Source organism: Aquila chrysaetos, chromosome 7 (assembly GCF_900496995.4).
Source record: "Aquila chrysaetos chrysaetos chromosome 7, bAquChr1.4, whole genome shotgun sequence".
NCBI classification, from domain to species: domain Eukaryota; kingdom Metazoa; phylum Chordata; class Aves; order Accipitriformes; family Accipitridae; genus Aquila; species Aquila chrysaetos.
This window is the reverse complement of record NC_044010.1, coordinates 40,768,489-40,782,666: the sequence shown is the minus strand read 5'-3', so window position 1 is coordinate 40,782,666 and position 14,178 is coordinate 40,768,489. Positions and strand designations below refer to the sequence as shown.

General features: G+C 42.0%; 1 long non-coding RNA gene across 1 annotated transcript; it reads right to left on the bottom strand.

The window, feature by feature from the left end:
- Window positions 1-548: 548 nt before the first annotated feature.
- LOC115344159 lies at window positions 549-9,954 on the bottom strand. The gene is made up of 2 exons (XR_003924455.2): window positions 9,698-9,954; window positions 549-2,547 (listed from the first exon to the last, which is right to left on the bottom strand). It is a non-coding gene; the product is annotated as an uncharacterized LOC115344159 (long non-coding RNA).
- Window positions 9,955-14,178: the final 4,224 nt, after the last annotated feature.

Below are 14,178 nucleotides of genomic sequence, written 5' to 3'. Positions count from 1 at the left end.
CATGATGAATTAATTTTCTACACTGCCATGCAAATCATAACCTCACACTCCTTGTGTGGACTCATTTCTCTGTTTAGCAGGACACCTGGTAGAAATCTAGACAATTCTAGACAAGGTCATATGGGATAGCTCAGCAGGAAGGGAAAAGAGTGCCTAAGGGCCATCACATTTACCCATCTGGTTATATTCAAACAAATAGTTCTCTGTTTTTCCCCAAGGGGGTAGGCAAAGTTTAGCAACTTCTACTGTAGGACATTATATCCAATTAGTACTCAGTGTTTCCTTTAATTATCTCTAATGAACCAAATTCTCTCCCAATTACTTTCAGAGTCTGGAAGTGATGGAGCCTACCTCAACAGAAGCAGCCTTGGGTTACGTCCACATTGCACAGCTCTGATGAAGCCAGCATGCAGATGCTGAACAAGTAGTATATTTTGGTGCAGTATGACCAGGCCTCAACCTGTAGCTCTTTTCTGCACTACTAATAATCTTTACAGCTATGAAAAACCAACAAAACACCCAGCAGTCATCCCAGAGGACAGGGCATCTTCCAACACTACTGCCTTTATTGCTGTCACCGGACATCAGCATCACAAACAGAAGGGAAAAAAGATATGACTGCATTAACAGAAATGTAGCAAGTCCAAGAGGATTGGGAAGCAGACCAGAAAGTTTCTTCACCCAGTAGAAGTGTTCTTCACCCATCTGTTGGGTGCAGGAACCCACGGGGAAAGAATCCCAACCAAGCAGCAAGTCCTCTGCAGTTTCACGGAGTTTTTGCAGCACACTGACATTTCAGTCAAGCTGGAGACTAGCAGTAACCAGCGAGATTTTTCCAAAGTTGCAAGGTTATGAAGTTATCATTGTTTAAATCCACGCAACTTGATTTCCACAACAACCAGAAGTCCTTCTGAGGAGGTAGCTAGAATTCAGCTGAAGAATTTAATATTTTGCAAGTGCACATTGCCAATCCTTAGTTATTTCCCTCTAGTGTTCAGCAAAACATTACACTTGAGATAAAAGGGGAAAGATCACACAAAGCCTAATTGAATTAGCCTAATTATTCTGGGTGTAAAAACCAGCAGAAACAAGAGTGCTGTATAGAAGATTTTGCTTTACCAGTTGCTAGTTTTTTCAGGAAAACACGTGCTTACTGTGATGCTAGGTAGTCTAAAGAGAGCATGCCCCTAGAATAAGGCACACTTAGGACTAAAGAAATAGGGTTTCATTGTAGGTGTAACAGATTTATGCTTCACACTTTAAAGGCAGTCTGCAAGGCTGAAGACAGTTCATGAAGATGGTTCACAGCAGTTGCGGGCCATCAAGAACAGAAATACTACTGAATATAAATTTATTAGACAACCTTTATTATGCTAGCCTACTTCTACTGATCTTATGACATAAAGTTGAAATGTCATATTAATCCATTTGTAAGCAGTTTGATAAATTCCAAACATCAAAATAACAAGTTTGCCTTGGCATTAGAGAAAATGAAAAGGGCAGACTCCATCATCTAGCAAAAAGGTAACGTCACAAAGTCATGAAATCATAGCTAAATAACAGTTTCGCTTCAATGATTGCTTGTTAATGTACTGCCTCGAGATAAAAGTCAGATATTATTTCCTAAAATATGCCTTGCCTTTTGAATAAAACAATGCCAGACATTCTTTGCAGCAAGCTTATTTGGGACCACAACTCATCCAGAAGTTTTCACTAATTCACATCCTTTACAGCTCCTCCTCTCTTCCATCATTATCTTAAACTTAAGTAGAACATTAGGTTTGGAGAAAGTCTGATTTACATTGCTTTTTTCCTTTTTCTGCTTGTACAAGGTGGAAATGAAAAATGCTAGGCAGCACAAACATCCTAAATAATTTGATAAGAGTGCACTTCCTGTTTGATAAGGACCACGTACACTGACTGAACAAGAGGTACAGAGAGCTTTTGCAAGCTACAAACAAAATATAAACCTGCTTTAGTTAGTGCATATTTCTTTATATTTCAGTCAGCCTTCCACACAAAAAAATAAATTAGTTAACCAGTGTATTATCTGCCTTAAAAACAGATTGATTTTTAAAATGATGATCCCAACTATGGCTTCAACATCCAAGCCAAAGTGCACTTTAGAAGCAGCCCAGCAACCACTTCCAAGACTTTATGCAGATAATACTATTTATGGTATCTGATTGCATGCTGCAGCATAACTCAATCACATCATGCTCTTGATATCAATCACATAGGATAAGGACAGCATAAAACTAACCTTGAAATTCAGTACAATACTTTTGCCAGATTACACAAAACAGCACATTGTCCATCAAGCTCCAGAAATAAGAGGTGGAGTTTTATTTAAAGTAATTACATAGATTCAGCAATGGATGGAGCACCACACAGCCAGACATGGTACATCGTAGGAGATCGCTTAGCTTTCACACGGAAGACATTCATACTTCAAAGTTAGTTAATGCCAGGGTGGTTCGTGGGGGTTTTTTTCCCCCCACTGCTGATTTTCCCACCACTTCATTCAAGTCAGTGATGATTCCTACCCTAAAAAGAGAGAGACAGAAGTGTTGAATTGAGTGTTCTCAATTTGAGATTCAAATTGAAGGAGACCCCTTTAATGAAAATAAATCCATTCCCTTTAATGTCCAACAAGTCTTACAGTTAATCACAGGATGTGGGTACTTATCCACAGGATAGAATCAGCTGTAGTACACAAGAAAGAACCCACATACCTGCAATTGACTAGGTAAAATGTTAATTGTTTACAGATGTTGCAGTTCTAAAGCTAGTTTAAGAAACCTATAGTGTTTCTTTGGATTTACATTTGAAATACAAGAACTTCTTAGCATACAAAAATATTGTTGCCAAGGAAACAGTATATAGAAGGCAGGCAATTAAAAAAAACAGATATTTAAAGAGCAAGATATTGAATTTAATATCTTAACTAAACTGCTGTTTAAATGACCTTTTACCACTGAAATAAAAAATGCTCACTTCTGAGCAAAGAGACTACTGCTTAACAGGAGTTAAGTTTTGAGACATTTTGCTAATGCTTTTAGGAACGATTTCTCTCCCCTCCAGTTCTGCTCAGACTGAAATGACTGAGTACTAACAGAACCTGCAAGTGATCAGCACTTCTGAACATACCAGATCCCATGCTTTTTAACTGCATAAATAAGGGGGGGGGGGGGGGGGAACACTTCACTACCCAAAGCCAATTTTTCAGCCTACAGAATAAGGCATCCACTGTACCAAGATGAGGACATTATATGATGCATGGTTAGATTCTCCTTCTGATAAAAAGAAATAAAGCCTGTGAAGTATAATAGAAATAATGGAAATACCTCAAAATAAAAGAAAAACAAAACAAGCTAGAAACTTAATTCCAGCAAGAGAAGCATAAATAATCTAATTTTAATTGCGGGGGGGGGGGGGGGGGGGGGGGGCAGATTGATTTGAGTACAATAGTTTAAAGCACAGGATGAAGTCTGAACTCAGCAAAATAATTGTGATTTCAGCAATGAAATTTTTACACATCTAAACCACATACTTAAAAATTACCTTCTACAAAGACACCTTTACAGGCTGCGATTGTCAACATTACCAGAAATTTCTAGTTTCACCAAATCCCAACATTCAGGCTAAAGTCAGCAGTTCATTCTGCTTATTAGATCCATCCATCAAATCTATGTCCTGAAGTGGATATTGCTACCGCATCACCAGCAGCTTTTGTCCTACAATTGCTTTGCATGCTACAAGTGTCCCACAAAACCATGGCTGAACAGGCAAGGCCAGGAATTATTCTGAACAGTTTATATCCATATTTTAATTCTGTTTCATTCAGATTTATCAGCACACAGTTTCCTTTTTTCTTTAAGTCATATGAAAGTGTATCCATCCAAAAATCAAATGTTATATTTATACATAAATATTTTTTACATACATTTATTTTAACACTTGCATGAGCTTTATGACCACAGACCCTGTACTTTCCCCTCATACAGTACCTTGGCTCAGCCCCTAAAGCCGTTTTGGACAAGATCCACAGTTCTTCCCACACGCTGCACTTTTAGGAATAGAGATACCGCATACAAGTCTCCCTTCACTGCAAAGCACTGATTCACCAGAGCCAAATCTCCACCTTCAGCAGCCATGAAGGTATTCTTTTATTTTTGAAGGGGATCCAACTCTTTGCAGCTGGGGTAGCAATGCCACACCAGCATGCCACTACAGCACAGACAGATTCAGCAGAGATATCGCTTTTATCTTCTTGCCCAGAAGCACTCCATGAATGCCATTTCAACACTCTGACAACAAGCAGCACGCACATTTGGGCACAGTGAACGCTCTGTCCCAGCGCCCTGGCATGCTCACATCGCCGTGCTCAGCACGGTGGAGCTGCGCTGGCAGACGAGGTTCCCCTGATCAGCGAGCTACTACACCTTGGATACAGCATATACACTTTGTTATGCAGAACCATTTGTCAATTCATTTGTTTTCCCATCAGGCATACTGCTAACATTCACCAGGCATCATTGCGTGGAGGGGGAGTGTGACAAGTGCTTCAGCCAAACAGGCAGAGCACATCCTGTGCTGTTCCCTCACGCTGACGAAGCCAGGGAACTCCGTCAGGTCTCCGGATGCTTGAGGGAGAAGGGGAGAAGCACCCACACAAGTTATCCAGTTTTGGATATGTACTAACAGCTCTAGTGACCCACAGTTTCCAGACCAGTGAAGCTGGCGGAGAACAGGGGGAGCAAGGAGGAAGAAGGGAGAAGAACCACTGTATGTCTACTTAACTATCTGTATCACCACTATACATTATATCTATGCCTTTTAATAGCATTAAAGTACAAGAGGAAACCAAGTGTCCAGAATATGTACTTGCTTAACACTGCATGGTGACAACTCCTAACAATCGTTATTCTGTATATAAAGACCAAAACAGCTGTCTTCTAGTCAAAACCTCAAGTCATGCAACTTAACAGAAGGAAATGTGGAGAGGTTCAAGTCCTTACTCACAAACCCTGAACCACGCCAAATCATTCTTCTAAGCAAAGTCATCATGTCATAACAGCAGCTTGCTCCAGATCTGCATAATTTTGTGCTAGAAGTTAAGAACAAATGAGGCCTTAAGCCTTTTTTCTAAAGACTGTCTATGAACTGAAGAAATTAGAGGACTTTCTGTTGCTAATCATGACTACAGTTACTAAGTTCTGCAACAGTAACAATAAAATCTAAATCTTCATTAAATTGATGAGAAAGTATTTATGGCATGCAGATTTTTATTACAGAAACCCACTCTCTGCTTTGAGTTTTATTTACACTGGTTTTTGAAACCGTTCTTCTAATGTAGCAAGCATCCAAATGTATTTGAGACTTGATGGTGGTATTTTACTCTATAGCCAGGAAAGAAATTCTGGGCAATGGAAACCACGTGTTCTTCAGAGAAATTAAATCACAAAGATAGGTTTTATTAAGCTCTGCAAAATCCATTTCCCCAAGCATGGTCTCCATGTGTTCAACAAGCATGACATCAAGTACAATACATTAAAGACCTGCACTTACTAGACCAGCATGTTTAATAATGGTTTGGGAAGTGACTGAAACTTGTAACATGTTCACATTTGCAGTTGTTTTACACTGTCTTTTTGCTAATACTAACTTAACGGCTGTCTGGATCAATCTCAGCCCACTAACCTTGAGACCCAGATGGATTCTGGTTTAGTACTGGTATTTTAAGAATTGCCAGCACCCACACACAGGACAACGGGAGGACACTCGGCCTAAGTCTCACACCAGCAGGGTGGTCCTTCAGGTCTTGAGAAGGCCCAGTTCAGATGGCAAGCATTAAACTGAAGAGCCAGGTAGAAAATGTTCTTCTATTAAGAGAAGATTCACAAATGAATACTGTTATGACAAGAAGGGACCATGAGACAGATGACTGGACTGATGATTTATGACAGGCTCTTAATATTGAGTCTAGTAACTTGCATTTGGATAAAGCTCAACTTAAAAAGTACCACCAAGTGCTGGACCAAACACCTCTAGAGATGGAGGATCTATCCCCAGAGGTTAACCACCTCCCCTTCTCAAGATACCAGATGCTTTAATGTGAATTTATTAGCTTTCACTCTTCCTTTCTTGTTGTGCCTTCCCCTGCTAGACTTTCAGCATCCAGGATTTTCTGCCCATGAATATACTGACACAAAGTAGTAGTCACTTCTGTAACTTCTCAAAAAAGGATTAAAAAAATTACTGGCTGAGCTCCATATACATTCACCTTGGATCTCAGTTTTTGTGGAGGTTTGGTTTTTTTGTTGTTTGGTTTTTTGTTTTTTTAAACACATTTCTCATACTAGAATCAGCCATGCCATATACAAGAATCAAAAATAACTTTCCGACACCTATTGCCCTATGTCATCACATTACAAGCACATGCCGAACAAAGCCCCTGCAGTGACCACTAAATTCTTCGGTGCTGTCCCTCTATCTGACAGCACAGCTTACATTCCTCACTCCTAAGCTCTGCATTTGCATGAATCTTCTTCGAACACCCAGATAACCCAAGCCATTCTGTATCAGTGGAAATGAAAAATGATGAGTTATTGTAGGAGCTAGTAATTATCCCCATGGAGATGCAACAGGGAAAACCCAATTCCATTACAATTCCCCAATGGCAACTTTTGCAATACAACTGTTTTGTGGGTTTTAAACAATTTACTAGGTATTTTATTGCCAGTACTAATTTTTTGTGTGTGTGTGTGTGTTGTAATATTCTGTGAGAAATTATTTTATCAAGACAATTTGTTAACAGAAAATTTGACAGAGCCTGCTTTCCCTTAAATTGTGCTAACAAGCTTTAAGATTTTGTCTTTACATGAAGTGAATCCTCATAACTTTTTCCAATTATTTTACCTGGAGTTGACAGCAGGATGCCCAGATTAACACTATCTGCATCCACCCATTCACCTTATTAAAATATTGGTGCTCTGAGCTTTTGAATAAGACCTCAGAAAACAGGAGTGTAGAATATTTTTATATGGCAAGTACATCAACATATCCTACCCTACCTTTTCTCTAGTTTCATGAAAAAGCACAACCTGCACCTACCAGAAGTCAAGTTTTGTACCGACAAGGGCAAAAATTTCCTCCACACCATTCCAGAAAGCAGCAGACCCCTGAAGCATGAAATTAATATAAACAGAGCAAAAAACAGGTGGGATAACAAAGGAGCTTTAAAAGAGATTGTATCTGATGCCCTAAATTTCCAAGGACTTACTGCACTAGCTTCACTTTCAGTCACCAAGAACTTCCTACTGGATCACAAAATCTCTTCTGCAGGTCTAGGAAGTGCCTCCTGAGAACAATTTAGCCTCCTCACCATTACTACATGGTTAAGGAGGCTGTGCCAGCATTTCACTCCCAAGAAGCCCTCCTAAAACTTCCAATCCGAAATTGTTCAAGGTGAACATGTGTCCAAACAAATGGCACATCCCAACTCCAGAAATGCCTTACCTAGGTAACAGATTACAGAAAACTCCAAAACAAAATGAACCTATCCTCAGGCTTGCAAACACCATCTCATCAAGTTCTTCTCACCTCACTTGTGCTAACAGCTGTGTTAATTTGTTATATGTTATTTCTCCCTAAACCCATAGTCAGATTTTAAGCAACACATTTAAAAGTTAGATGGTAACAATGAAGGATAAGCAAGAATAAGAGATCACTGTGGGGTATATTGCTGGGGAAAAAAAAAAAGTATACCTGTGATGAACATCACCATGGAAATTGAATTTTCTCATCTCTTCAGGCTTATAAACATCTGGGGCAATTCTATGATCCTTAAACTGATCCTGTTTCTTATTCATCATAGAGAATAGACCAGGGAATTGTGTCCAATTAAGAAGCACAAATGTTTGCTCCATGTCTACTGCTAACATCTAAATTCTAATACTACTTTATAGCAGGAAACAGAAAAACATTTTAGAGCCATTTGAGATCTTACACTTATTATGATACCATACACCTAAGGAATTGCCACCAAAGTTGATTTGGAAACAGACTTTCCAAGTGAAACAGAGAATATAAGGGATAATTAGGAAACACATACGTAACATTTCCTGTTTAGCTTTTCGGAGAGTGTCTGCTCTCAATTATGAATTTTTAAAATGGGAAATCAAACTGAACATTGAAAGTAGTTGCTAGCTACAGGAAAAAAAAAAATAAGAGTGGGAAGAAAGCACTCTCAGCTCACAGTTGTAAGCACCTAACAGTAAAGTTACTAACTGCAACTTCACTTTCGGGAAATCACATGGACCTGAAGATACTATTTTTGTCAACCTTCAAGTTCTCTCACCTCCAACCAGCAAGTGCCCAAATACGCTGTTATACACTGACAGGACAATCCTTTAAATGCAGAGGGCTTTTCTTTGTGTTGTACCCATCCTGCATTTTACACCCCCCGAACTGTAAGTGAGCCAAGTATGGAATGGGGAACATGTGCTGCTATAAGAGGTAACACAATCAGCCTAACGAGGAATGACTGTGGAGACAGCACACCAACCACTTTTTTTCTTTCACATTCAACTCGTGCTGCAGAAACTTAGATAAAAGACATAATATGGGAGCCAAAAGCAGGTCTTGAAAAAAACCTGAACAGCCACCCAACCCCACTATTTCCCACTCCCACCAGGGCAATACTTGTCCTTTTAAATGCCAAGCTGAAGGAGAAGCAGTTAGTATGTGAAATGCAGTAGGCTGGTAACATTAGAAGAAACACTTTGCCACAAGAGCAAAAGAACTTCAGGAATTGCACCGCTGAGACTTCAGTGGGAAAGCACCAAATACTGCTGCAAGAGTGTCTTTACACTACCAGAGTAAAAACAACGTTCACAAAATCTGTCGCAGAAAATGTAAGGTCTGCTTTCTACCACCCCAACACTTTCAAAGTTAAATTTCCCATAGCGGCTCTAATTATTCCCTGATACACGGCAAGTGTTCTATTGCTGTTTCTTAAAACAAGTACAATGCAGATCATTTTTGAAAGGTCGTTTAACCATGTAAGGACACCATTATTTTAAGGCTTGTTTACTGCGCAAGCACATGCAGCTTCAGGAAGAGTTAATTTAATTTGTAGCTCCACATGCACTTGTGCTGCAAATGAGTAAATGCTGAATGGTCTATAAATACCTTTACTACCACGGATTTGGTTTCTTTCCAGGACTAAGCAAAAAGAGCCCGGGCACCTGAAACTTTATCTTTATCCTCTGGGGGAGCGTTACAGCCGCTTCCATGCACAGCTTTAACGACCTGCCCCGCTAACACAAGCGGCGCAACCTTCCCGCCCATTTACCACAGCCCAAGATGGGGGAAACCCGGGGGGGGGGACGACGACGCACGGCGACACTCGCGTGTTGCCAGAGGGACACGAACGTCCCTCCTGTCACGCCGAGGTGCGCGATTCGCCCAGCGAGCGAACCCCTTCAGTGCGGCGCAGCGCAAGGAAAAGTTGAGCTAATAAAAAAATAATTTTAAAAAGCTCACTGCCTCCCCCCCCCCCCCCCCCCGCCGGGGCTGCCCTCAGCCCGCCTCCCTCCGCGCTGCCGCCCCGCCGGCGAGCCCCCCCCCCTTCCCCTTCCTCTCAGCGAGCCCCGCGGCCGCCGTGAGGAGAGGAGCGCGGAACGGCGCCTACCCGACCGGCTGCGGATGATATCGCGGAACTCATCGGCGGCGGCTTCGTCCCCCCCAGCGGCGGCAGCGGGACCGGGGCGTCCCGCCTCAGCCATGCCCGAGGAGCGCGGGGCTGAGGAGGGAAAGAAGGAGGCAGGCGGGGGAAGCAGCGGCCGGGGTGAGGGCGGAGGGAGCCGGGGACGGGCCGGGACGGGCCGGGACAGGTGCGGAGCGGAGCCGCCCGCCCTGAAATAGCGCCGGGGCGGCGGCTCTGGCCTTCCCCCCCCCCCCCCCCCCCGCCGCCGCCGCCGCCGCCGCCCCCGCCCCGCGCGGTCGATGAGGAGAGGAGCAATTAGCGAGCAAATGGCCCCACGCGGGGCAGGGATGATGAGTGAGCAGCCCCCACCGCACCGCCTGCGCCGTACCGGGGGCGGGGGGGGGTGGACGGGTGGACGGGTGGGGACTGAGGCACCGTGTCGCTGTGGGGTGGCGGGGAAGGGGGTCAGCTTTTTTTTTTTTTTTTTTTTTGGGGGGGGGGGGGGACACCCGTACAGCTGTACGTGGCCGCTCGGGCAGTGCTGGTCCCCGCGGAGGACTCCCCCGGCAGAGTCCGCGGCGGGGCTGGGAGCCCGGTCTCGGGGAACAAATGGAGCAGAGTTGGTCGTCGTCCCCCTCTTTATCATTCCTCCTTGGAGGGGTGAAGGTCCTGCACACCTAATCAGGCACTGCTCCGGAGCCACCTGAGTGACAGCCCGTTGATAGCTGCAGGCTTGTCAAATTTTTCATCCGTCTTTAGGAAAAAAGGACACGGAAAACATTTCCCCTCGTGTTTGATACGGAAGAGGGGCGGCTTAGTCCCTTGTCGTCCCAGTCAAGGGACAAAACGCTTCCCGCTGGCATTGCTTCCTCGCCCCCTTCCATTACACGATAATTTGGTCGGTTGCCTCCACCTTTATTCCTTTCCCTTCAGTTTTCTCTCCACACTGACGTTCAGGACTTGCCTTTTATGCTCGGTTTCCCTCACCTCACCAGGCCCCCAAGTAGCTTGCACCACCTCATGGGGGAAGCAACCAGGCACGGGGAATAAATGTGTTGGGATGTATTTAAATACCCACTCTCCCTGTGACAGAAATCCAAGCTCTTAAAAACTGTGCCTGAAAATATGGACACTAAGAAGACAGACAATTGCCTATTTTTATTTGTTAGTTTATAGGACAACAATGTGGCATATTTAATACAAATTCAGCCTAAATCCTCCTCAGCTTTAACACCAATTCATAGATAATTCATAAACTCATGGAGAGGGACAGGAAATTAAGGATAAGCTGTACAAAGGATGTATGCTTTCACTTGTACTTTGCGTAGATAAAGGACTTGAATCTCCATGTATGCCAGAGTATATCAGAAGAAATGTACTTGTCTGAAGATAGCAGTTAAATAGAATAAAACTAGGTAAGAAAACCAGGTCAGAGACAAACAACAGTTAGAGGAAGACTTTTTATAGGCAGCAAGGCACATGGTGGTAGTCAGAACCTGAGGAAAGGGGCTTGTCCCCATGTGAAGCAGTGGGGCACACCCTCCACACAAGTGGTGTCTCATGGCTGGGTTCTACCCTCTTGTCATTTGTAAAGAGTCTTATGAGATGAAGTAAGTGGGAAGTTTTGCACAGTCTGGTATTTCCAAAAGTATCTTTCAGCTTGCTTTGTGATGATCAGTGTTTATTACTCCAACAAAGTGAGTGGGAAAAGAATGAAGTATTGCCAGCCTTAAATAATAAAAAAGCATTACTCAGACTCAGAAAAGGCATGAAATTGTCCTCAGATTATTCAGGGTAGAGATATCGTATTTCTTTGTCCATATTCCCATTTTCAATTCCCTCTGGTCACCCCTGGTGTGTGCCAACTCTCAGAGTTCCAGTGATGCAATTTTGGCTCCCACCACAGGGGTTCTTGCTAGAAAACCTGACTGAGATCAAATTGCAGGCTGGGTTACAGCACTACAGCTAGCGAGGAGAGTCTGCAGTTTCTCCTCCAATAGCACCATTCTGTTTAATACCCTGTTATCGCCCACCCTCAAGTTTTTCCCAAGCTATCAACTAGATTCTCCCAGTCCCACAGCAATCCAGACATTCGGTAATTTGTGTCTGTCTCCCTACGTCTTGTTTGCTCAATCTCTGCCTCTCATTTTTAAGTGGACTTTCTTTTTGCATTCTGGTGCTTTAGGGAAGATATAGCAGTTTGCACATGCCTTCCTCTCCCCCATAATATGCATAGCATGGCAGGATTTAAAATGGGATTCATGCGCTCCTCAACAGCTGATCCAGAGCCTCCCATACGTTGTCTGTTCTGTCTTTAAAACCCACGTGGGGAGACAGTATAGCTGCTTCCCTCTTCTTATTCCAGCTCATCATCTGTCTGTTCCCGAGGGAAAAATAGAGGGAAGATAATTTTGCCTCTTTATGGCCAACTTCTGATCACTGTTCTTCCATAAGAGGAATGTAGAAGGAAGCCAATCAAGACAGAAACGAAAATTTCATGACTGACACTTCTGTCACTCCAGACTACCTGTATCAGTAGCCAAAATCTCATTACTGTAATTTGACGACAGTAGGAGCACTATCTTAACTAAATGCTGAATCTGTTCTACTTTGTTTTACAGATCCAGCAAGACTGTATGCAGAACTTCGATGCTAGAAGTCTTAGCAGATTTGGTTAACTTTACAAGCAGGCGTAGTCCCTTAGTGTGCAGTACCTCAGGTTTTTGGGCTAAGTAAGAAATCTGCATCCCAGTTCTGCAAACAGTAGCTGGTACACCCATACACACACACACACACACACACACACACGTATGTTTGCAGCACTGCTGTTTGTTAAGTTCTGAGAGTCTCCAGTAAGAATTCCCTGCTTTCTGCAGTATTTTATATCGCATTTGTTATCATTCTGCTTATGGGTCTTGTTTCCCCACAAACAAAATTCTGGTTTGAGACAGAGCAGGTCTCCAGGAAGCTAATCTAATCACAAAAATTTCTTAAGTATTTAAACGTCTGAAGTCCAAATCAAGGTAAGACACTAAAGCAACATGTATTACATTCTTTTGATAAAGTTATTCCATAATGTTAATAACAGAAAAAAAAGGCTTTATACACTTCTTTCCCAGGACAATTATTCTAAACATGAAGAGGTTTTTCTACTGAGGCCCCTAAATATCACAGTAAATGTCTTTGTCAAGTCACAACAGCCAAATAGTGAAGAGATTTGTTTGCGATATTTTATCATATGCATCCGAAATTATTCTCACTGATTTGAGCAATAGTACACTTGTGTTTTAAGCTCAGATGCAGAGCAGGGCTCTTAAAAGATCACGTTGATGCCTGTAGCGATGCAGAAACTACATTCAACACACTCTGTAAATTCTGAAAAATGTCAAACCTTTGAACCATACTTGAAACTACCATTTCTGAAACTTAGGAACAGGTTTTTTAAAACTGTGTTTAAAAAAAAAAAAAAAAAGTAATCTGCTGGTTTTGTGAGCCAATCTTCAACATGTAACTGAAAATCTTGCTCTTTGGGCATACATACATGTGTGCACATACTTACATGTATGTATGTATGTGTGTATATACATGTATATGTAGCATGTACTTTGTTTGTTACTTAAGGATGAAGAGAATATGTTCAGGATCAATGGTGCTAAACACTAACTGGCAACTCTTCCTAGTCGATTCCTGTTCCAGAAAGCAAATTTCACTTAGTTTATAGTCACCCATGGAAAACATCTCATCCTGTGTTTGTAATTTATGCTGTTAAAACAATTTGATTAGTTGTTTGTCAAAAGCTGGGGCTGGTTAATTCAAATACTAGGGAGGCCTTCAGTTAGATGTTATGTTTTAGGATGAACAATATATTTTAATGCCATATTTGAATATTATTAAAAGCCCATTTCAGCAAACTATTGGCTCAATAATAGACTCTAAAATATGCTCAGAGTCTGAGGTTAGCAGTGCTGGGTGACAAACTATCTTTCCTTAGAGGCATATCTATGCTTTGATTCTACTGAAATATACTGGGTTTTTTTAGTTGCGTGTTCAAAGACAGACTTGTTGCTAGTCATGTTGAGGTGGCTGCTTATTGTCAACTACGAGTTGGAACAAACATTTGCCTGTTCAAAATTAGACTTTATCCACCATTTTCATTAATATATGTAGCATTATAAGTATTAAAATATGACCATAAGCTTATATGGGAAGAAGTCCTGACTTTCAGGTTGGTAATTGTATTCCTTGTGAGAGAAGGTCCAAAAATTTAGGAGAAATTTTAGTATTCTGGATTAATTTTTTTTTAAAATGCTACAAAATCATGCATGCCTTTTCCAATGGTTCACATTACATTGTGGCTTTGCTAGGCCATTTGGAATACTTCAGAACTTTTTCTGCAACTTGATTAAGCTAGGTAAGGGAGCTGTTGGTAAAAGTCAAACTCAATCTAGAAAAACACTCTCTCCCCT